This window comes from Uloborus diversus, chromosome 2 (assembly GCF_026930045.1).
Source record: "Uloborus diversus isolate 005 chromosome 2, Udiv.v.3.1, whole genome shotgun sequence".
Taxonomy (NCBI): domain Eukaryota; kingdom Metazoa; phylum Arthropoda; class Arachnida; order Araneae; family Uloboridae; genus Uloborus; species Uloborus diversus.
The window spans coordinates 112,530,552-112,555,494 of record NC_072732.1 but is presented as its reverse complement, the minus strand read 5'-3'; the positions used below and the strand labels follow the sequence as shown (position 1 = coordinate 112,555,494).

Genomic DNA, 24,943 nt, shown 5'->3' with positions numbered 1-24,943 from the left:
TTCTTTTGACAATTCATTTTTGGAAGCATTAGTGTCAGGATAAACACTGAGGGGAGCGCCGATCGGAGAACATCAGTTTTTGATCGAGCATTTCAGCTGCACTCGTGTAAAACATCGCCGCCATGTTTGGTCATTCACAAAATGGAAGTCGACGATGCTAAGCGCCTAAGTTTTCAAAGACGAAGCAGATTTGGGTGTTTTTCTTAACTGAAAAATCATTAAAGTAAAGTAAAATGTGCTACAATTTTTTTTATAATTTTCTTGAGAAATGAAAAAAATCATACTATTTAAAATTTCATCTTATCCTCACTGCTTTGGAAGCTGTTGCGCTAAATATTTTCAATTAAATTGTAGTTTCATGAGGATTTTAAGTTATTTGTATGCAACAAGTTCAAACATTTCTATCCTAATTTTTGACTTAGTCGCCATATTTGGTCATTTTGTGAGATTTAAGTACTTCAGTCTCTTTTAATGACCTAGTTTCTAAAAACGGAATAAGATGTTTATTGCAATGCAAACTATTGAAAATAATTCAAAATGGGCCTTTTTTTTCAGAAAATTCTTAATTATTTTCTTGAAATATGCAAATTTTTTTCTCCAGAATATTACTTTATCCTTATTGTTTTAGATGTTAACTACTAAATACTGATTATATTTCGTCTAAATTATAGTTTTTAAGGATTATTAATTATTTATAATTACTTTCATGCAACTAATTCAAAAATCTATTACCTTAATTTTTTGCGTAGTCGCCATGTTTGGTCATCCGCAAAATGTAAGTAGACGAGATTAATTGCCTAAATTTCCGAAAACAGAATTGGATATTTATCTCAATACAAACTATTAAAAATAACATACAATGCAAAAAAAAAATGTTTTTTTTTAAAGGGAAAATTTATCTGTATTTGATCCTCATTGACTTGGAGGTTTTGCTATAAACTGAAACTGTTTTATTTGAACTGCCGTTTCCTGTTGACTTCTCATTTATTTATTCTTTCTTTTTTTTTCTTTTTTTTTTTTTTTTGAGAAAAGATCAGAAACCTATTTTAACTTAAATTTTCCGTTTGTAAAAAAAGTATTGAATAATACTCTTTTAGAATGTGCAAAGTCCTATTCATTTATTTACTTGTGAAAGTTGTAAAAACTCCCCCCCCCCCCCCCCCCCCCCCCCCCGTTTGTATTTTAAAATTTAGCGACAGTATTGGCCACTAAAATTTTGGGGTCTAGTAGCCACTTCGAAAATTCCTGAGAATTGACCTTTACTATGAAGTTACATAAGAGCTTTACTTCCAAGCATAATAAGTAAATTGTGTGTTTTATTCTTCAATATATTCTTATGCAATGCATTTTTAATACACGTATATGCATTAAAAAATATTTAAAAAGAGGTTGCAGTTTTATTAAATCAAACATTTATGTTTTTTTACTTTTCAATATGTAGCTACGTAACGATGCTTTTTTTTTGGGTAAAATAATTTTATTTTAATCTTGGTTGTAGTTTTGCTGAAAATCAAACATGAAAATTCAGAAAAGCATTATAATGGTGCTTAAAACTTATAGAAGCTTATGGTACAGAAGGAAGGCTTAGCACAGGCCAAAATTTCTTGCTCCTATTTTAACCCTCGTTGCTCCTATTTTTTCCCTTCAGTGCTCCTATTTTTTTTTATCTTGAGGTTGGCAGCTATGTATGTCCAATTTCTTCTTTACCTGCCTTGCTGTTGTTTTATCAAAGTCAATTACAAAGAATGATGAAAAAATATCCTTAATAAGGAGGGATTTTAAGTAAGGTGCAAGTCCAATATTTATTATGTACTTAACTTTAATCAGATAATTTGATACTTTTTGCTATCCCAGAGTAATGAAAAATATTGCTGTAAATTACAGATAAATCATTTAAAGGTGCAAATGAATAATGATTTAGAGTCCCAAACATACCTAAAAATGTTAAGTCAAACCGAACCTCAAATTCTGGACAAAAAGAAAAAAAAAAATTTTTTTGTTCCCCTGCCTCATTTTTTTGTCAGTTACATGCCCAAAGCCTGAATAATTGCCACAATCTATCTACTTAATGATGTGTTACCTTCATTATTTCTTTTATCAACATATATTTTGCTGAATTGGCTGAAGCATGAATGGAAACTTCCTCTTTCTTTTCAGATTCAACCAAAGATTTGTCCATATTAAAATGGAATTTTGAGTTTTGTAAAAAGGGTCTAAATCTCAACTTATATTGGGGAAGTATTTTTGTATCTAAAGAATGGGATTTGAAGGGGAAAAAATCAGGCTCACGGATATCGGGAGTTTACTGTATTTTTAATTTGATAATTTTGGAGAATACAAAAATGTGCAGAAAAATGTACTACTGACTTCTTTACCATTTTTAACAATGTATCATATGAATAGTAATAGCACATAATTTAAAACAAAAGTACAAATGAAATAAATTTTAAAATATTTGGAATTCGCTTCTTTCCTTGAATTTTAATTTCATTAATCTAACCAGTGGTGTTCCCATAGGGTATAACTCCATATACGCTGTATACTCTCAAAAAATTTTTAGACTTATAGCATATATCCTAAAGCTTAATAAATTTTCTTATTATGACATTCTATGTTTATGACCACATACACATATTGTGCTTAATGGATTACTGGGAGTATGCCCTCAGAAAAATTGATGAGAACATCACTGGATCTAACAATGTGTTCAATTTAAATACATTGTCAGATAAAAATTTCATATATATATATGTAATAATATATATATATATATATATATATATATATATATCTTAATTTAAATTATATTCTTTTGATTTCATTATGAAAAATTACAAAACATTATGTATCACAAACATGAAGAATAAAACATATTTGAACTTTTATATGAATAAAAGACTAGGGTCCAATTTTGGATCTTTTTGCTGTCGATATCTGTAAGTTATCCAGATGCTAATCACCTGCAAACAAAATAGAATAAAATATAGTTTTTATTCTAAGTGTAAGACATTTTTTTTCTTTTAAAGTACTCAATTTCTTGTTTCTAATGTGCATTCAAAAGTCAATTACATGAATGCAAAGCTGCATACTTACTTATTTTTTTTTTTTTTTACCTTGTTTAAACTTTGAATAAAAATTTTTTAACAGGATAAGAGAAAAAGAACTTTTATAAATGTTACAGTAGACGGGCAAATCTGGTATTCACTTTCTCTACTCTGATTATAGATCAGAGGCACCCAACCTACAATCTGTGGGCCACATGCGGCCCGCAAAGCTGACCTGTGTTACTTGGTGCTTTGCTCATTGTTACGATTTGAAAACCAATTAGTCACAATCTCACAAATTTGGAGCCAAAAATGCAAAATTAGTTTCTAGAAAACAGGTGCAAACTTTACATTAGTAAAAAAGAAACCGGTAATGATAACAACAACTCTTGGTTTTAAATTTCTTGCCTTTTGAATGTTTTGTCATGTTACTGAGATAATGTTTAAATGCTTTAAAATTATGTTCTGCTTCACAAGAATAGTCATAATATGAGGTACGACCCTTGGGTTAAAAAAGATTGGGCACAGTGGTTGGAAATAGCACTCCACAAGCAGGCCCGGCTCTAGGGGTAGGCGGCCGCCTAAGGCGCTAAGGGATTTTAGGGGCGGAAATTTCAAAATTGAATTTTTTTTTAAAGTATGAATATCTGTTTCAGCGCCATAAGATTCACTGCTTCAATTCTAAAGAGATATTAATAATAATAATAATAATTTAGAGCATGTACCAGTGCTTGGATATGCAAAACATAGTTCGGAATTGAACTAGAAATTGAATTTACTTTTAGAGGCAGCAAATTGCGCGATTTGAAAATCATTTGAAAATAGTAATATCTGTTTCAGAGCCATAAGATGCACTACTTTAATGTTAATAAAAATATAATTTAGTGTACCAGTGCTTGGATATGCAAAACCCAGTTTGGAATTTAACTAGAAACTCCCTTTAATTGTAAAGACTTTACTGTTATTTTTATTTAATTCAAATATAATTCTTTTATTCTTTTATTATTATTATTTATAGGGGGCGGCACTTGTCAATATCGCCTAGGGCAGCAGAACTAGTAGAGCGGGCCCTAGCTACAAGTAGCGACGCTACTGCAATAGTTACATTTTTTAGTAGTTTGTAGTGTAGCACACTACTTTTTAAAGAAAGTAGTGTGAAGTGACGACGCTACTGCAATAGTTACATATTTTTGTAGTTTGTAGTGTAGCACACTACATTTTAAAGAAAGTAGTGTGTAGTTTGATACAAAACAAATAGTAGTTTGTAGCGATTTCTGAAAACAACTTTTAAATAAAGTTTTTTTTTTTTTTTAATGAAATGAATCTGACTGGTGCAAATTTTACACAAGTGCATCAGCGGATGCAATGAGAAATAAGACTCTTGAAAATGCGAGCTGACCTCAGATATATCATTTTGACTTAGGAAAAAATTTAATAACTTTTTTGTATTTTCTGGCTGCCGAAGAATGTCACGTAGATGAACGTTTTAGTTTTCAATAAGATTATTGTTCCAATACTGTAAAAGCACCTATTTTTGCAAAAACGAAATTATCGATGATTTTGCGAGTTGAAAATTTCGTGAATATCATATGAAAAGACCGAAAGTTGAAAAACAAAATAATTCAGGAGGTTTAAGTTTCTGTGGTTACGATGGACACGCGAAAATTAAAGTCTTTCAAAAATAGGTGCTTTTACAGTATTTATCAAACATAGAAGCCACTGTGTATGTTATAGAAGAGCATGACATTGAACTGCCCTTGTTGGCTTACAATAAATATGAGTATTACAGTGTTACATAGGAGTATGATGAGGGAAATTAAAAAAAAAAAAAAAAGAAAAAACAAAGAATAGATAACTCTTAGCAATATTCCATGTTCAGATGAGCTACTAAACCTTTTTTTGTTCAATCATCAAACGGTGAGTGTGTGTATGCTTTTCATTTCTTCATTTTTTGAAAAGTAGCTAATTTCAAAAGTAGTTTGTAGTTGCTACATTTAAATAAAAGAAGTTGTAGTTTGTTTACAAGGAAAATGTAGTTTTTCCAACCACTGGTTGGGCACCACGGTGATGGATTAAAAAATTTTTTATACTTCCACCATATACTTTTTTTGCCAATCCCCAAAGGCAGCTTCAAGGCATAAAAAGCATGTCGTGTAAAAAAGCAGGTTGCTGCTAAAGGTGGCTAACTGCCAAATACATTAAATGGTATTCTTTTATTAAGTTAAAGTCAAAAAACTTCACTTTCAAAAACTTTGCTAAACTCTTTTTTCTTCAAAAAATAATGATATGAAGGTAAGATTTATTTAAAGTACAGTAGACCCTTGTTTCACGCGGGGTTTACGTTCCATGGAAATGCCGCGTAAATTGAGACCTAATACTAGTGTTAAAATAGGGGTTTGGTTCCGTAGATAACAAAATACTTCATTCCAATGATGACTAATTGTATAATAAGTTTAATGTGTACTTATATCGACTTTTATGTGCAACATGCTATAAGGAAAACATAAATTAATTTTTTGTTCTGTTTATAAAGAGGAGCTGGCTATGGTAGTTTTTGGCAGTCATTAAGAATTTTTCTATAATTCTTTGCAGAGCATTAACGCATCCATGATCACTTGCCTCATTTCCATGATAGAATCATCCTTCACTAACAATTAAGAAAGATCATTTCTAGTGTCTACGAATGGCTCAAAATTTTCAATGTGAAGGTTTTTGGTTGTGCGTCACCGATACCGGTATCCTCATTTGTTTTGGCCTTCTTTGTCACTCCTAAAAGCTTTTCTTCCGGTGAGTTCTGAACTGTGTGAGTTTAATAACTTTACTTCTGGCAAGAGCTCTGGAACCAGTCGCATAAAATGTCTCCAGTGGCCCAAGATTGTTTATTAGCACGCCAAAATGCAGTTGATTACACGTAATCTGCAATCTTTAAGCGTTTCAATTTTGAAAGAGGGGATAATTTTATCTGTTGCATTGTACCGCAACCGCGTAAAACCAAAACTCATCTGTGTAAAATAAATTAAAGGTGTCAAATCTTAAACCGCATATAATCAAAACCACGTAAAATAAACCCACATAAAACGAGGGTCTACTGTATATACTCAGCTATGAAAGGAGATTTGACATTACTAATAAAAGCATAGTTTACAACTAAAGCGAATGAAAATTTTGAATTCTACAGCACACATAAGTTGGGGCATCGAACAAAACATTAATAGGATAATGTTTTTTGTATATGCATAAACAGTATATTAATATTCCTTGCACCAATTTTATAAGGATTTTTCTTGATTATGTACAAATGTGCTTTATCAGAACATATAATTAAAGGAATGCATAAAAATGTATTTGTAGGGGGAAATGGTATTTTGCGGATAAAAAAACTCTACCATTTTCAAGTCAACAATCTTAAATATTTGGGGATTTGAAGATATAAGAAGAAAAATTATGTTTGTATATCTTTAGAATAAACGGGAGATGAGGGAGTTTAAGATAGAATCTTGTTTCCAGGGTCTTTAGGCCCCTCCCCTGTGTTCTCTCTAGTGTTAGACTTTCTGGTGCTCCTCAACATCCTCATTACTCATAAAGCAGAATTAATAAACTCACAAAGTGAAAAATCAAAGGATTTTTTGTGACCAAAAGTAGTTTAATTTTTTCATGCACAAAAAGCAAAATTATAGTAAGTTTTAAAAACACCCAAAATATTGAAGATAAAACACTGGAATTTCTGATAGGACTTAAAACCATTTATTTACTATATGGATTACTTTAGTAGTCAAAAAGTAATTTTATTTACTTTATAACTTTATGTTTTATTAAAAGTAAGATTTTCAAACAAGAAAAGTAAAACAGAGAGCCAAAAGTTAGACAGTACTGTTAAAAACATGCACACACATATCTGCAAACTGAAAATATTAGTAAGGGATGTAATTCCTACCAAAACACACAATTTAATTCCATTTGGAATGCTTTCCAATGCATTAGCATTTTCTTTCTGCATTTATTCGACACGGAGTATCAGCTATATTTAGAGTTTTGAAATCCATGATTTTTCTCTTCACAGGATGTAATTTTTCCAGAAAAAGCACACATTTTTTTCACATGAATAGCTTAATTAGTGTTTTGTGACAATAAAATTGCAACAATCTGATCTATGCTTTGCACTAATGATTCTAATATTTTAAACTAAAGCAGAATTTTAAGAGCCGATGTGTGCATCACATGGCTTCCTTTTACCCCAATTTAATAATAATAGGGCCAAAAATAATAATAAAGGAAACACTTTAAATATTTTCACCCCTAATTTTTGGCGAACAGAAGCAAAAAAGAGTTTTACACAGATTAATTTCCCCAATATCGGTAATTTTAATGTGATTCAATGGTTAACTCTCAAAATAGCACCAAATTGAAAATAGATTTTTTTTTTGCCAAAACTATATCGCTAATGTTCACCAAATTATAACTTCATTTGAGTCTGCATTGAATTTAACTCTGATTTTCCCCCAAAAAGGTGCAAAAGACCCCTTTCGGAAATAAATAATTTATTTGAAAAAGAAAGAATCCAACATTTAATTATTTTAAAAGATAGAAGTTTTCTAAAAAAAAATCTGTGATGACCAATAAATTATTAATTACTAAAATTAAGTTCACAATAAATAATCAGAATTTAAAAAAAAAATTAAAAACCTGAAACTAACTTAAAAATAAACTTACCTGATATGCTATCTGAAATTTTAGGACAGGCTACAAATATTTTAAAAAATCCTAATTTGTGTAATTGGACGTCTTAAAAATTTTGCCAATGAAAATTTCCTGATTCCCATCATCTATTGCCTTCCTAAATGTTCTTAATTAATTCTTTAGACCAATTTTATTTTCTAAAATCTTCCTTAAGACACTGGTGGAAATTAATGAAATTTTTATGAGTCTCTTGAATCAACTCTGTTGCAAGTAAATTAAAATTCTCAAATTATTAAGTTCTCAATTGCTCAATAAAACATATAACGTCAGTTATAAATAATTGCAAACACAAACTTACTGATGTCCGAGCAGTTGAATCACATGGTAAACAAAAACGTGAGAGTTATATAGAAGCAGATGTTCAGCAGCAGAATGTTCAAGATACTGACAAAAGGGTCATTCCATACGAAATTAGCAAAAATGACAAAAAAGTGGTTGCCACATAGTAAAAGATTTTTATGAAATTTGGTATACAGGTTCCTTTTATGCATATATAAAAACATCTAAAATATTTTGGCTTAATATTTTTTTATTTTAGCTGTTACATGCAATTGAAAATTTGACAAGTTGAACAGCATTCTCATAAATGCTAAATGTAGCATTTTTGAAGGCTTGTACTTTACTATTTAATGTAAACATAAAAGTTTTATATTGTTGTAATCTGTAGAGTAGGGCCGTTTATCTGCTTTCAGTAACTTTTTCAAATTTATTATAGTTAACTTTTAACCATGTTTTAAAAACTGAAAATATTTCAGTTTTCTCATAATTAAATATATTTCTTAATCTCAAGCTTTAAGGCAGGGGTTCTCTAACTGGGTGCAGCGGCACCTTGGGGTGCCGTAAGAAGGAGTTAAGGGTGTCATGAAGTTTCCATGGTATCAATATAAATCGGGGTGCATGAAATAAGATCATGAACACCAGAAAGACCACTTGGCTCCCCGTTTTTTGAAGTAGTATAACAAAAATTTGCTAGATTGTAACTTCACCGTCTTTAAACTGATAAGACGTCATCAAAAATCAGTTTTTAACTACCAGACAACAGTGTTTCATAAGTTATACAGAAGTGATGTCAGAGATACCTAAACTTCAGTAAGTTTTGTTTCTCCATAATTCACTGTACTTTAATGGTTATAAAAACGTTGTTAATTGTTCTTGAAGCCCAATTTATCTAGTTGACAAATTGAAAAAGAAAAATCATGTGTACCGTCATTTTTCCCGTGATTTGATAGTCCAGAAAAGTAGATTGTAGCTCACTAAGGCCTTATTAGCATTCCGGACATCAGAGTATCGGATGAAGGATATGATCCAGTGCAGCACATTTGCGCATGAACTGTGTGCAAGAGTTTAAAAAAAACCCGAAAATTACAAATTATCATTTGCCCCAAATATCATGATTGATCTTTCTCTTTTCCACGGAAGTAAACATGGAATTTTCAGTACTGTTTTTGAGGTTATCAAATGTGTGTGAAGATGTTTTTGTATTGGCATAAAGGATTTTTCAATTCTTTTTAATTTAATTGTATTTTTAGCTTTTTTTTTTGTCTTCAACTCTGCGCATGGGTGCAAGACCTTCCGTCTCAGGACGGATTTCCGTCTTGACAAAATTTCCGAGACGGAGGTCGGGACGGAAAGAAATTCAATGACTTTCTTTTAATTTTTAATAAAAAAAGGAAAATTGAGTGTTTGAAAAATATGCTTTAATATTACTGGACCGTTCCATAACCACGAATTTACATCGACATTCTCTCGGTTTTCCGCCATGTGCTTGTTTTGTTTGCAACGTGCTTTTGGAGGAGTGGCTTTTCGGCTCGCGCCGTTTGACTTTTTTTAGGTATAGCTTTGTTATTTCCAACCGTTCCTGCATTTTTGACAAAGACTTGAGGTATCACTAAATTCTAATGTCATTGAATTGAACACTCGCTAGAATGGAAATATGGGTGTGGGGGGGAGGAGAGAAGGGAAAGGAGAAAAATAACGGCAACACGAGTTTGCGAAAAAACGCTGCTCTTGCAAAGAGGGTAATCTGTGCGCAAATTAACCCACGATACTGAGGTCTTAAAACGTTGATATCTTGGACAATCTAGGGGGGGGGGGGTTACTCACGGGTTACAGTATAAAATATCGAAAAACTGAATTGAAAATATTTTTGAAGCTAGGAGTGGTTTGATATTTCTCCACTGCAAACTCTTAAAAATTTAAAAGTCAAAAAGTTTTAGGCTGTCTCTAATGATGTAAAAGTGGGTTTTAAAAAAGAACCGAATACTGGAATCTTAAAAACACTAATTTAGGCAATCTTTGGTGAATTTATAAGAGATGGTTTTGGTGTTCTAACAAGAAAATGTTTTGTAGCTGATGTATTAAAAACTATTTGAGGCTATACTTAAATGACTTAAGTTAAAGGGCATTTGCGACCCTCTCCCGAAAAGTGTTTGTAATTAAAGTCTTAAATCTTTTAGGCTGTCTTTGGCAATGTCAAGAGGGAGGGAGGGGGCTCTCTTTAGGCGAAATTCCGAAACTGGAGTCTTAAAAGCGCAACTTTGGACCGTCTTGGGGTTCGGGGTTCTCCTTTCCCAAAAAATATTCAAAGCTGAAGTATTCAGAACTCAGCTTTAGGTAATCTTTGGAAGACTTAAGAAGAGGGAATTCGAAGGCTTTCTCTCAATACGTTTTAGAATTTAAATTCTTAAATCTTCGATGATGAAAAGGGGAAACCGCAAATTTAAGTAAAATTTAGTGAACTTAGAGGAAAGAGTTCGGGGGGGGGGGGGGGGTCTCTCTCCCCGAAGTATTGAAATGCTATTTTGGCTTTTTGAGTGAGTTAAGAGTTAGGTGAATTCAGGGGTCTTTCTCGAAACAGTTTCGAAATTGAAGTTTTAAAACTTTGGGTTATCTTTGGCGATGTGTGGAAGGGAGTTGCTCTCTCAATAGAAAAATAAATCTTAAACAAAAACTTACACTGCGTTTAGTAAACACAATGAGAGGGGGGGGTATTCCGCACCCCCAGCCCGAAATAATTTAGTTTCTGAAATTTTAAGAGCTTTGTTTTATGCTATCTTTGGATGACTTAAGGGGGAAAAGTATAGGAAGATTTTTTCAAAAAGTTTCCAAAATTAAAGTATTAAAATTTTTAGGCTATCATAAGTCATGTTTATAGGTAAGAGGGGTACTATTCCTACAAAACAATTTAGAAACTGATGCCTTAAAAATTGAAATTTTGGACATTTGTGGTGAACTCAGAGGAAGGGGTTCCGGAGTTCTCCAAAAATGCTTTGATGCTGAAATATTTAAAGCGCCACTTTAGGCTTTATTTGAGTGCCTTAAGAGGGATGTGATTCGGGAACCCTGCCTGGAGTTAGGATTCAGTTCCCCTATTTCTTTTTTTAATTAATGAATGTTGGAAAGGGTACCTTGTTTAAAAAGTATATCTACTTCACTGAAGAGATTTTTTATTGCTAATTTCACCACCTGCTATCTTATAAAAGAATTCTTTTTCAAATGAAGACTGGGGGGGAATGGTGACAGTTCATTATCATTAGTCGGTCTTACCCTTCCCCCACCTTTCTTTCCTTTCTAGTTTGTTGGCGCTACCTTGGGTAGACTTTTGAATCAGAACTGATTTATGTTGCAAAAGTGAAAATCTTATGTCCTAAGCAATTTTATTGCTACAACAAAAATGTTTAGGATCGGCAAAAAACTAATGGTGGTGTGCTTCAAACGCTTTTACCCCTTGCATTATCCAACATCGTCTAAAATTGCGTTTTTGAAACTTCAATTTTGAAATATTGCCGAAGGAGGGTTCCTGAACTCCATCCCTTCAATAGTGCATTCAAAAAGCGTATAAACGTTATGAAATTTAAATTACAATTTCGTTTTTAAATCTTCGATTTTGGGAAAGCCCATAGCGTCCCCTCCCCCCCTCTTTCTTTAATATTTTTTGAAGGTTGCCCAATATTGTGTTTTGGGACTATCAGTTTGAAATAATTGATGTAAGAGTCCCTGAACCCCTCCTCTCCCTGAACTTTACCAAAATGGCCTACCACAGCATTTTTTTGGACTTCAATTTGAAAAAATTTCTGGGAGAGAGCCCCCAGACCCCCCCCCCCCCTCCTTATTGCCGGATTTTAGATTTTTTGGACTTATGATGTCAAAACACTTAAATATTATAATTTTAAGGCTTAAAATTTAAATCGAACGAATTGCAAAACTGGCATTTTTAAAATCTGCAACATTTATACATACAAATTTTTCCTTAAGCCCGCATGCGGACGGTGTGGGGGGGGGGGGGTGAAAATATTTTCCGTTTTGAACACATCACCAAACTTGCACCCATGACTCTGCGTGAAAAACTGCGTCAGGACTCTTGCCCTAAGTGAAGTAGTCCTGACCTAATTATGGGCCCATGTTTCTAATAAGATAAAGTCGCCTCTCTGTCAAAATTTCTGAAAAACATAATTAAACTTAAATATTCACTTGTTCGTTTTTTTTTTTTTTTTTTTGTTTTTTTATAAGCCATTTGATGAATTTGCAAAAGCTGGAGCCAACTCAGTCATAAAAATGAAAGAAACCTTCGGAAGGCCGTATTTGCCGCACTTATCTTATGTAACGGAGATGGACTGTTAGGGTGCCCTGAGAACATTTAAATTCTTCAAAGGGTGCCACGAGTAGAAAAAGTTCGAGAACCCCTGCTTTAACCCGGGAGAACTGGCATCGGGCCTCTCAGACCCGGTCATTACAAAACTATGCTGCCAAAAATCACCCTTTCAACGAAAATGAATGAGGTCCATAGTAGCTGCATTCGAGGTGACCTACATACTGACAACATGCTTTTCAGGAATGTACATTTCCCCTTTTCCCCAGAAAATTCAGGTTCGGGCCTCAAAGGCCCGGAGCAAGCGCTCACGCTTTTCATTTCAGATTGTGAATGTAAAGGAGGATGTTGTGAAATGCATCGCTATTTAAGCTGCAAAGATGAAATGAAGAGGTTGCAGACCTTGTTAGTTGAGGTTTCAACTGATTAGAACTCCCTTAATAAAGATGACGAAGAAGTTGACACAGAACAGTAAAGCGATCATCAGTAATGCTTAGGAGAAGATTTAGATTCATGTACCTTAAAATTTTCTTAAACCTTACTTTTTAAAACATATTTTAGAGGCTGTTTATCTATTTATAATTCAGTGTTGAAAACACATTTTTTTTCTATTTTGCAAACTTAATTTACTGAAATAACCACTCCGGGCCTACGGAGCCCCCCACGAGCGTTCGTGTGACGAAAGGTACCGCGAGTTCTCCCGGGTTAAGGAATGTATTAGCTTTGCTGAAATTGATATCCAATAACGTGCTAAGTGTCATAAAAGAAATACCTTACTTTTAAAGCTGTATTTTAACCCTTTTTGTATTCAAAATCAGTTTTGAACTAAGTGACATTTTGTAAAAGGGTAATGTTCCCCTTCACATAGGCACAAAAATTTAAATGAGGGAAACATTCGACAACTTTCAAATTTTGCAGGAATATAGTACAGTATTTCCACTATTTGCTTCAAGAAATTCAAAATTGGTTTCTTGATTTCCAAGCATAAAAAAAAATTCTGAACAGTAGCAATTTTTTTTTATGTTTCATGTGAAATTACAAAAATTTAAACAACTAGATAAATTAGAACAGTTAGTAATCCAACGTTGTGAAGCACCAAAATTGCAAAATTATTGCAGACACGTGTTTCGGTGTTACAAGGAACACCTTTTTCAATGCTAAGAAGTGTGAGCTTCTGGATGAAAAGTCATCCGAGAAAAGCAACATGGTGGAACAGGAGATAGTATAAATATCAAAAAATAGAAATTAAACAAAAACAAAAAAGATAAAATGACACCTGGAGGCATAATTTATTATATAATTCCATCAGGAAAAAACGATTAAGTAATAAATTTTCCAAGAAAACCCATAAACAATGCAAAAAGTCCAAAAATGAAACCACTCTGCATAAATTAACAATAAATTTACCAGCGGGGGAAAAACTATGTATGGAAGCAATGTATCAAATGGAGAAATGCAGGAAAAAACAAAGTGAAGGATAAACATATTGGAATTAGTTAATCACAAAACGAAATAAGAAAGCAAAAAATGAAAAAAATAAAAGTAAGAAATGTACACCGTATACATAAAAATAATAGAGAAACTAAACCAATTTTAACAAAGGAGTCCACACAGAAGAAAAATAGGGAATTGCAGTAAGATCGTTAACTAAATTAGAACGGTTCCTCAGGATGTGGAAAGATTCCCAAAAATCAAGATCCAACGAATTGGGGCATTTTTGTATAATTTGATAAGAGTTAAAATCAAAAGAGTGATTTGATTCCCAACAGTGTTGAGCAATACTAAATTTATTCAACTGTTGTTTTCTGACATATCTTTGATGTTCTTTTAACCGAAATTTCAAAGAACGGCGGGTCTGTCCGATGTATCCGAGTCCGCAATTGCAAACAATTTTATAGATCCCACAACAATTAAGAGGATGAATAGAATCATTAAGAAAAGAGAAAGAAAGTTTATTAATAGGAGAAAATACCACTTCGAATTGGAATCGCTTCAGAATCTTAGCAACCTGAAAACTAATACAGGGAAGAAAGGCAGAACAATTAAATTCTTAGTGTTAAAAGTTCTATTAAGAACAATATTTTGAGATTTTTTGCAAAGTTTTTTATAAATGGAATCAACTAAGGTGGCGGATAGTCTCTATCAACAGCCACAGCTATTAAATAGTTAAGTTCCGCATTAAGAAGCTCAGGTGAAGAACAAATATTCATTGCACGATAAACAAATGTGTTGAAAGCTGAATATTTTTGATTAGGAGGGTGAGACGATAATCTATGTGGGGGTAATGAATTGGCAAAAGGTTTGCGATAAACCGTAGTTTCAAAACCAGACTCGGTTCGAGAAACGAGAACATCTAGAAATGGAAGGCAATTATTCTGTTCTTTTTCACAAGAGAGTTGAATATGAGGATCAATGGAATTTACAATAGATAAAGCATCATCAATGCTTAGTTGATCGTGATTCATAAGAACAAATCAGTCATCAACATAGCGAACATAGAATTGGAACTGTAGTTTCTGAAACAACTTGACCTCAAAGTAATGCATGTAAATATCACTAAGGATGGGGCTAAGTGGGTTTCTCATTGCCAAACCACCCAACATAATATAAAATTTACCATTAAAAACAAAGGAACATTGCTTTAGACAAGTATGAGTAAGGAAAACTAAATCCTCAATTTCCTTAGAGGTAAAATGAAATTCAGACAGTCTACTCTGAAGGCATAACAATGAACCCTCGACCGGAACGTTCGTAAATAATGAGTTCACATCAAAAGAAGCCATAAAAGAATTATTTGGAACGCAATTCTGAATTTTTTTGACAAAATTGATAGAGTTTTTTGCAGTGAATACATTGTGACTCATAAGAGGAGAAAACACAGAGACTAAATATTTTGCAAGTTTATAAGAAGCCGTACCAATATTGGAAACAATTGGCCTGAAAGGAATGCCAGCTTTATGTACCTTGGGTAAAGCATAAAATCTAGCGCAATTAGCAATGGAAGGAATAACAGAGCGTTTAACATTTAATGGAATAGACTGAACAGACTTGACAGCAGAAGAAATAGCCTTTAACTCATTTTCACTAGGATCTTTAGAAATCTCTAAGTATGGACCAGAAGAAATCAAATCATTAGTTTTGTCAACATAAGATGATTTGTCAAGAACAACAATTTGACCACCTTTGTCAGCTTTGGTAACAACAATATCTGAATTAGAAGTTAAATTCTTTACAGTATGACTAACAGTATTAGTAAAGACGGGATTGGAAATCCTAGAATTAAAGTCCACATTAGAAGCAATAAGATGCCTAACGCAATCTTTTTGATTGGATGATAAGGCACTAAATTTAAAAGCTTTCCCGATAGGAGCAATAAGCTTAGAAAAAGAAGGTTTACTGGCTAGAGCAAAGTTATCATTGCATTTTAGGGCATTAATTTGAGAACTGTTTAAAGGAATACTTGAAATATTAACGACAACATTTTTATTTACCACTGGTAAATTTTCCGAAGGAACAACTTTCGAATTTCTACAAAGTTTAGCTAATTTCTTTTTAAAAACAACTTGATGATTCTCCGAAGAACGAAGGGTTCTAGACCAAGAAGTTCTATCAACATAATAAAAATCAGAAATAGAATTTGAAATAGAGAGATGCAAATCATAGAGCTCACGTTCAATAAACAAGAGGAAGATCCGCCCACCTTAGTTGATTCCATTTATAAAAAACTTTGCAAAAAATCTCAAAATATTGTTCTTAAAAGAACTTTTAACACTAAGAATTTAGTTGTTCTGCCTTTCTTCCCTGGTATTAGTTTTCAGGTTGCTAAGATTCTGAAGCGATTCCAATTCCAAGTGGTATTTTCTCCTAATAATAAACTTTCTTTCTCTTCTCTTAAAGATTCTATTCATCCTCTTAATTGTTGTGGGATCTATAAAATTGTTTGCAATTGCGGACTCGGATACATCGGACAGACCCGCCGTTCTTTGAAATTTCGGTTAAAAGAACATCAAAGATACGTCAGAAAACAACAGTTGAATAAATCCAGTATTGCTCAACACTATTGGGAATCGAATCACTCTTTTGATTTTAACTCTTATCAAATTATACAAAAATGCCCCAATTCCTTGGATCTTGATTTTTGGGAATCTTTCCACATCCTGAGGAACCGTTCTAATTTAGTTAACGATCTTACTGCAATTCCCTATTTTTCTTCTGTGTGGACTCCTTTGTTAAAATTGGTTTAGTTTCTCTATTATTTTTATGTATACGGTGTACATTTCTTACTTTTATTTTTTTTCATTTTTTGCTTTCTTATTTCGTTTTCTGATTGACTAATTCCAATATGTTTATCCTTCACTTTGTTTTTTCCTGCATTTCTCCATTTGATACATTGCTTCTATACATAGTTTTTCCCGCTGGTAAATTTATTGCTAATTTTTGCAGAATGGTTTCATTTTTGGACTTTTTGCATTGTTTATGGGTTTTCTTGGAAAATTTATTACTTAATTTTTTTTTTCTGATGGAATTATATAATAAATTATGCCTCCAGGTGTCATTTTATCTTTTCTGTTTTTGTTTAATTTCTATTTTTTGATATTTATAATATCTCCAGTTCCACCATGTTGCTTTTCTCGGATGACTTTTCATCCAGAAGCTCACACTTCTTAGAATTGAAAAAGGTGTTCCTTGTAACACCGAAACACGTGCCTGCAATAATTGTGCAATTTTTGTGCTTCACAATGTTGGATTACTAACTGTTCTAATTTTCAGCACAAAGGTATTTATTCGTTAACTAGATAAATGACTAAATGATGCAAAAGCAAGTATATCTAACATTCATTTCAATTTTTTAAAAAATACACTGGCATAATGTGAACTTTATAAAAAAAATTGTGGATAAAATTTATATCTTAAGCAGTAATTATAGTAATTTCAACAAATGCATCAAAAGATTTAAATGCCCAGTAAATTTGTGGCTCAATTTTACTGGGAAAATCCAGTTAAAGACATTAATGGAACTTTCATTAATAAATTTCAAGTAGTTTCAGACAAGCATCATCTTTAGTAGGTCATGTGTAACGGTCCATGTGGATTCACTAATTTAATAAGAAAATCACTTATCTGGGAAAATATAGACGCATAAAATCAATGTGTAGACATTGCCTAGCCACAAATAGTTGCTATATGAGTAACAAACAAATGAAATTGGCATTGGATTTAGGCCTGATTTCTAAACTCTTTTTCTTCAAATGTATGCTCCTTTCACTAATGACAGATAAATGTGAGCCAAGGAATTTAGGTGTCCAATTGTTGAGATGAAACGATAATTTCATATCTCCAAAATAGCTATGTGCACTTCATTAAATTATTATTGAACCTAATTTTCAAAATTGATAATTTTTACTGATGACACACAAAATATCTAATATTTGGGCTTGTAGAAGACAGGAGAAAATATCTTGCAGCTATAACTGAATTTTTGTATGTCGTATGCAAACTTGTTCTGATTGATAATAGTTTAATAGATTCATCAATGCCATAATATGCACTTATGTGATTGATAGTAGAAAGAAAAGCCATCTGCTTTCCATTGAAAATTAGATTCATTCTGGCAAATGTTTAACTGGCAATTTTCATTCTGGAAAGAAAAGCTATAACTAAAATAGAGGAGTTTCGCTGCCAAAGTAATCATTTTCTTTTAAAAAAACCTTGCAGTAGGACTGTTGAAATAAATGGGTATATTTGTCAAATATACTTATTCATGGATAAAACAAATTTCCTCAAACTCATAGCTCAATCTCAAATTCTATTAAGAATTAGACATCAACTTTTAGCGGAACAATTATATTTAATTATGCATACTGGAATATTATATACTTTACAATAATTAAGGAAACATTTCAGCAAGTACTTCATAAACATACTTTTGAGAAAATTAAACATGAAAGAAATGGTTATCTTACAAAACTTACAAATGAAATTTTACCTTAGTTCAAGTTACTCCAGTAACAAAAATACCCTGATTGCAATGATTAAAATTTAATATTATCTAAAAGACACTTCAACATGTTACATAAAAAAAATTGAGTAAATTAAAGGCATTCCATCATGTTCAAACAAACATCTAAAATATTGGAAAAAATTCTAAAATTTTTGATTTTTTAAGGTACGATTTCATTATCAAGGAATTAAAAAAAATTAATAAATTAGAGCAGATAGCTATATATCGATTGTTTTTTTAATCTGAATCATTTTTGCTGTTATTTTTTCATTAAAATACCTAGAAAGAGTGATTTAAAATCTGTAGTAAATTGGCAAGTTTTCAATCTTTGTTAATAGCTCAGGTTCAAAAAAAGCTCCAAAAAATTTTACTTTTCTCTTTCCTAATAGAGATTTCTTTATAGAATATGGAAATATTTATTTTTTAAGTGTGTGTTTATAACTTACGGAGTTATTGAGTCACAAACTAGCTGCTATGAATTCTGAAAATTTAGCTTAGTGTAAGCATCAACTTCTATTTCAAAAGCAAAGTAATAAAAAGTTTTAAAACTTTCATACTTTGCATCCCCTCATAGATATGCATGATTTACCTAAATAAAAATTTTTATTGAAATCTGTGACATGTCAGCCACAACTGATTTGCTCATTTCGCATGGAATGGTCCAAAAGCAGAAGATTTGAAGATACATTATAATAGATAAAAAAAAGAAACAAGTGATTAACAGAGTGAAGAACATTAGCACTTGTTAACAACAAAGAGAAAGTTGAGAAAGTTAATACAGAAATGAAAAGGTTAGTATGTTACCTTTGGTTTGCAAACAATAATTAGTTTCACAAAAATGCATGTGGGTTAGAACGAGGATCTTTCTGATTGCGATATCGAACAGTCAACCATACTCCTATAAACTAAAAGCAGATAACATCATAAATTTAATATAATTACTAGCTTTATCATTTTAAATTGAGGGAAGTACAACAATTGACACGGAACATTTTCATGTGTACACACACACACGCACAAAAAAAAAACATTTTAGCCAAAAAGTTGATTTCTATTTTTTTTTTTTAAAGGTGAGGATAGAATCAGTGTAACAAAAAAAGAACGTAAGTAAAATACCCTCATAATAAACATTTTAAGTCCCCTTAAGCAACTTTATTTGAGTTACTTGTATTAAAATAATAATAATAATATCAATAATGACTACAAAGATTTTATTAAGCAGCATTCGGTTTAATGTGTTGTGCAATATTTTATTTCATAATACAGTAGACTACTGACTGACTTAACTAGCCTCCTTTTTATAGAATGTCTGCTTAAATGGCCGTGAATTCAATGAAATCGAAAATTGAAAATACAACTTGTACAAAAAGTGAAAGTTTATAATTATATATTATTAATACAAAATTTTAAAAAAAACTTTAAAAGGGGGGAACTATGTTACTAGAGCATTAAACAGTATCACTCTCTTTTTTCAATTAAAACAAAATAACAAAAGGTTCACTGAAGTGGTTCAATGATAATTTAAAGAAGGAGCAAATACATTAGAAACGGTATTATGTTATGTGGAACAATATTTATCAGCTCCTTTTCAAACTGCAGTGTTTTCAAATTTTCAAAATTCAGCAGAAAAAAAAGTGAATTTGGAAAAGAACAATTACTATCACATAAATGCTCTAAAAGATGAAAATCGCAAAAGAAACTCTTTTATGCTAAAAGAAAAAAAAAGCAGCTGAAAATAAAAGTTTGTTCAAAGTTGTAACTGCAGCCTGCAGCATTATGTTCGTACAATTGAGGTAGTAAAAAGCAAAGGGATGTAATTGACAAAATTAAAATTTCTGTACAAAAAATAGGGGAACTTCTCCTCTGCTTTGGGGCAAGAGATGGTTTTTTGGTGGGTGTTGCATGCAGCATGTTTTTTTTTTTTTTTAATTCAATAACAGCATACCTAAGATCTGAACTTAAAAATGTGTTTTACTCAAAACTTTATCAAGTTCACTTACATCCCTTTGCTTCTCACTGCCTCAATTGAACTAAGTAAAAATAAACACCAACCAGTATTCTTTGAGGGTGGGGGGGGGGGGGCAGCTGTGATCATACGGGGGGAGGGGGGACAGAATCCTAATGTGTAAACTCATTGTAAGCATACCTATTCAAGTATATTTTAGCACACACTGATCTTTTCTTAGAAAATTTGAAAATTAATAAATGTTGGAGGTAAAATATAAATGGAGCATACAGCAAATTTAGAAATTTAAAATATTTGAATAATTTATAGAGCATGAATGTCCTGGGACTACTGATTAAAGGATCCACGGAGAAAAGCACATCAGTTCACTCTTTTGTGAAAACTGATGACAATACAGTGAAACCTCTTCGAGCGACCACCCCTCTTAACGGCCAGTTTTTTGCAGCCCACGGATTTAATGTTAAAAACGCTCCCTTGGAAAATGGGTGTGTGCATCCCATTTTCCAAGAAAATCTACTCACTTCCTGTTTCTAATCTACAGCATTTCAGTTCAAGGAGATGTCTTACTGGCTGTTGACAAATTCCGATAATTTTGGAGCAAAAATGTCACTGACACTTATTTTATAAGTTGGTCAGTGTGTGTTAGAATATGGAATTCGAAAATGATTTTTATGAATCTCACACAATGTAATAAAGTTCTGAGCAATATGAGCACAGAAAATCGACAAGAGAATTAGTAGAGTAGGATTTCGAATTCTTTCCAGCACCAAACAGCAATGAAGTGCTTTGATAATTATTTGACGTAGGTGAGAAACGTCTTTTGGTTAATGATTCTGCAAAAATAAGCTTATTATCCGAACTTTATATAGGAAGTACTTTAAAGTTTCAAAAACTCAATTTTAGACGATTTTAGTGATGTTAAATAGGGTTATGGCTCAAGGGCTCTCCTCAGGAAAGTTTCGAAAATTGAAGTCCCCCCCCCCCCCCAAAAAAAAAAGAGAAACTATTATGGGACACCTTTGATGGCGTTAAAGTAAGGGATGGGATTTGGTACACTCCTCCGCAATTTTGTAGAAAAGGAAGTCCCCCCCCTCCCAAAATAACTGAAATGAGACGATTTTTCATGGTGTTTGGAAGGGGGGGGCAGAGGTTTGCGAATTTATAAAAGAGTAAGGGTGTGAAATCAATCGCCCCCTCCTTGAATAGTCTCTGGATCCGTCCTTGACTCTGAATGTAAAAGGCGTAATTTTTAGCAAGAAACGTTGCTATTGTCAACTTATTCAGTTGTTCAATATATCGCACATTGCCCCCCCCCCCCCGCACTGTTTACTTGAGCTAACTATGCGATTTTTGTATCGAGAAAGAACATTAAATTTAGATTTTAAATCAATAGCCGGTTCGGTTTTCCCAAATTTTGAATTGTGTCACTTTTCTTGCAGGGGGGCGATATGATTATTTATTAAAAACATACATGATCATAAAAAAAATTGTGACTAGCGCTATCCAGGGGGGAGGGGGGGAGCCGGTCTTTTTCATTAAAACAATTGTTAGTGCGATTTTGGTGACTTAGAGCAAACCTAAGGATGATGCCACGCTTGAAAGGGGGTAGGGAGGGAGAGTTCGGGGTTCATGAACTTCTGACAGTTAGTCTCAAGGGGGAAGGAGGGATTACAAGAAATGTGACTTCACACATTTTGGTCCAAATAAAAGCGTTCGTTATAGCAATATGTTCATCGAACATTGCGTGAGATGTTACGAGGGGAGAGGGTAAGGTGAAGTATAACATCCTTTATGCACAATCCGTGTGGACGTTAAGCTACTGTGTACTGAAGTGTTATAGCTTCGTTTCTGCCCCCCCCCCCCCAGAAACGAACTTGGTTAGCCCTCCTTCCCCCGCGCTGGCAAATACTCGCCCTGTGGGTAGCCATCATCCCTTAAGACGGCCCTACCGATGAAACTATAATTTTAAAACAGTATTCCAACCAAAATCACTTTTTATAACGCACCAAAAATTATTACATATTTCTAAACATTAACATTCATGTAATACTTAGAGAAATAATCTTGATTTTAATAGTCAATTGCATTAATATATTTCAGATTGATTTTTTTATTGTTTTATCATTTACTTTTCTTTTCTCACATGTAAATCCTTTCTGGAACAATTGACCAGTCCCCACCTTTGGTTCAACCAGGTGTTTTTTTTTTCTTCATTGGGGGGGGGGGGGGGGGCAACTTTTGTTCGAATAATGTTTTCAGCATTTTTAAAAAATAACTGCTAATGTAGATCTACTGACTGCATATCCATTCTATATGATCTGAAATTTTGTACAATCCATACAGATGCATCAAAGGCCCAGCCCCTAAGAGCTGATGAATCCCCCCCCCCCCCCGCAAGAAAAGAGAGAGGGAGATAGGAGATACTAAGTCTGCAAAAAGAACGCAACCCTTAAGCATTTCAATGACAGTGTCTCTGTGTCAATGAAATTTTCCTGCCCCCCCCCCCCTTTTTTTTTCATCAGCGCACTTGCAATTTCGAATAGAGGACGTTAGTGTTTAAAAGGATATCGTTCAAAATACAGAAAGCTTTTCCTTAATAGAAATGTTTCATTCGGAAAACAAAATACCTGTTGGGCTAAATGCCTTTATTTTTTGTTTCTTGAAGGATTTCACCAATATTGTTTAAAAAAATTGTAACTTACTTTTTGCCATTCCGGAGAAAAACCTTGCGCGGGAAATCCCATCCACCTGCCACCGACACTCAAATGTCCGAGTTGAATCGGAAGTGTTCGGAAAAATATGTGGCACGCTATGATTGGTTGCCGTCATTCGGCAGACGTCGGTAAACTTCCGACAGAGCACATGTCGATCACATGAGGAAACCATGTTGAGGTGTTGAGTGCTGAATGTCAAATTAAATAAGAGTTGTGCAACCTGCAAGCTGCGTTTTTTCCGAGTTGTGTTGTTCTTGCAATATGCAAATAAGGTAACGTCACATTGTTACGAGCAAGGTCGAATCTGGCTATAAATACGCAGACCGGCCATAGCTCGATCCCACGGCTACTTTTTCTTTCAATTGTCTCCTCGTCTTGTGTTGTTTGTGTTTGTAAATGTGTTCGTCCATGTCATCATAAGTTTTTTGCTACTGGCCTCTCAGGTGAGGTCTGATCCTTTCTGAATGATTTACTGCTGATGTCTTCAGTTTTGAAAGCGCGTGCTGCCATGACGTCTATAAAAGTGAAAAGTTATAATTGAATCTATGTGGATCGTTTGGTCTCCGAGGAAAAGGATCGTGTCCATCTTCGATATTTTTCCCTGATGTGGGTCGTTTGGTCTCCGAGGAAAAAGATCGTGTCCATCTTCGATATTTTTCCCTGATATAGTGAACTTGGCTCATAAGGTGTGAACTGACCAGCTTGCAATTCTGGTGGAGATTGCAATGCCGTCCATCTACCTGTGGGGATTCACTATGGAACATCGACAGGACTTTTTGATACCTGCATGGACTCATTGTAAGATCTTTTAATGTAATTTAATTTTTCTTCGGAGGACCAAATTATTGTATTGTAATCATTTTCTTAATATATGTTAAATAAATGTTTTTCAGTGTAAAGAATGATTCATGTTTTATTTTCTTCGGGCAGACCACTCCCTCAAATTTTCAGTTGGAAATGAGTTGCCTAATTTTCAGCTTAGCTGTAGGCTATTAGCTCTATAACCTCAAATTCTATCCAACAATACCTCACTTTTTTTTTTTTTTGTAAATACAATGTTTATAGTTTTGAAATTTTCAGTTTAAAAGGTAAAGATTCCGCGTAGACGACAATTACGCGAAGCTAGAAACGAAAGGAAAAAAGACAAAGATATTTTCGCAAATTTAAATGCCGCCAAAGTTAGGGTTGTTTGAATTGCAAGCGGCAGCGATCACCCTCACGCTGAAATTAGCTCTGCTATCGGGAAGGCATTCCGAAGTTTCTTCTCCTCATGAATGCACAATATCTTCCCTTTAGAAAAGTCTCAAACTTCATTTTATGAGTTAGATTAGCTTAGATTATGTATTATAGAAATTATGTTGCAACTGTGATGAAAACCCTTTAAAACTACCACTCCCCTCTGGATGGCCGAAATTTTACGGAATGAAGGGGCTGCCACTCAGAGTGGTTTCCCTGTATTTTAATTTTGTCCAAATCAATGACAGTGACTTTTAAATTAGCCATAAATGTTACGAAGAAAAGTCACAGCAATTTAAATGTGAATTTGTTTTCTCTCTCCAAATAATAAAATTCTTCTCCTTTCATAAATCCTTTTAACAATTCATTTTAAATAGTTTTTTCCCTTGAAAACATTGATATTTATATATCTTTACTTGCCTCAATAATTTGATTTTCATAAAATACTAATAAAGGATAGTTTGATAAATCCAATTGAGATGTAATATATAAAATTAAACCTTACCTCTGAAAAGCTGAAAAACAAACCAATTCCACCACTTATTTTTAGTGCATTATTAATAACATTCTGAAGCTTCTTCCAACAAGTTTGTTCACTGTCTTTGCATTTTTCTGGATTTTCTTTACAAAATGGGACCTATAAACGGGCAAAAAAGA

General features: G+C 33.1%; 1 long non-coding RNA gene across 1 annotated transcript; it reads right to left on the bottom strand.

The window, feature by feature from the left end:
• Positions 1 to 2,885: 2,885 nt before the first annotated feature.
• LOC129217641 (uncharacterized) lies at positions 2,886 to 24,921 on the bottom strand. Its single transcript, XR_008580239.1, has 3 exons — positions 24,792 to 24,921; positions 19,175 to 19,275; positions 2,886 to 2,960 (listed from the first exon to the last, which is right to left on the bottom strand). It is a non-coding gene; the product is annotated as an uncharacterized LOC129217641 (long non-coding RNA).
• Between the last annotated feature and the right edge of the window lie 22 nt (positions 24,922 to 24,943).